This window comes from Penaeus monodon, chromosome 31 (assembly GCF_015228065.2).
Source record: "Penaeus monodon isolate SGIC_2016 chromosome 31, NSTDA_Pmon_1, whole genome shotgun sequence".
Classification (NCBI taxonomy): domain Eukaryota; kingdom Metazoa; phylum Arthropoda; class Malacostraca; order Decapoda; family Penaeidae; genus Penaeus; species Penaeus monodon.
The window spans coordinates 15,971,692-15,971,934 of NC_051416.1; positions in this window are offsets into that span (position 1 = coordinate 15,971,692).

A 243-nucleotide genomic window follows, 5' to 3' on the forward strand; every position below is an offset into this window, starting at 1 on the left:
AAAGGGTCAAGGCTTCTACTGATGTAATCTCTCGTGACCTGGTGTGTGTGTGACCTTTGGCTGACCTCACCTGTTGTGCTAACTCCTGATGACCTTCTGGGAGTGACAAATGGGTTTTAGCAAATAAATGACAACAAGAAGGAAACATAATTTGTTTTTTGTTCCTTGAGATATTTGTGGTTCTTTGCGGTGATGGGGGGGGGGGGTACAAGAAAATGAATTAAAGATTAGATGCGTTAAGGC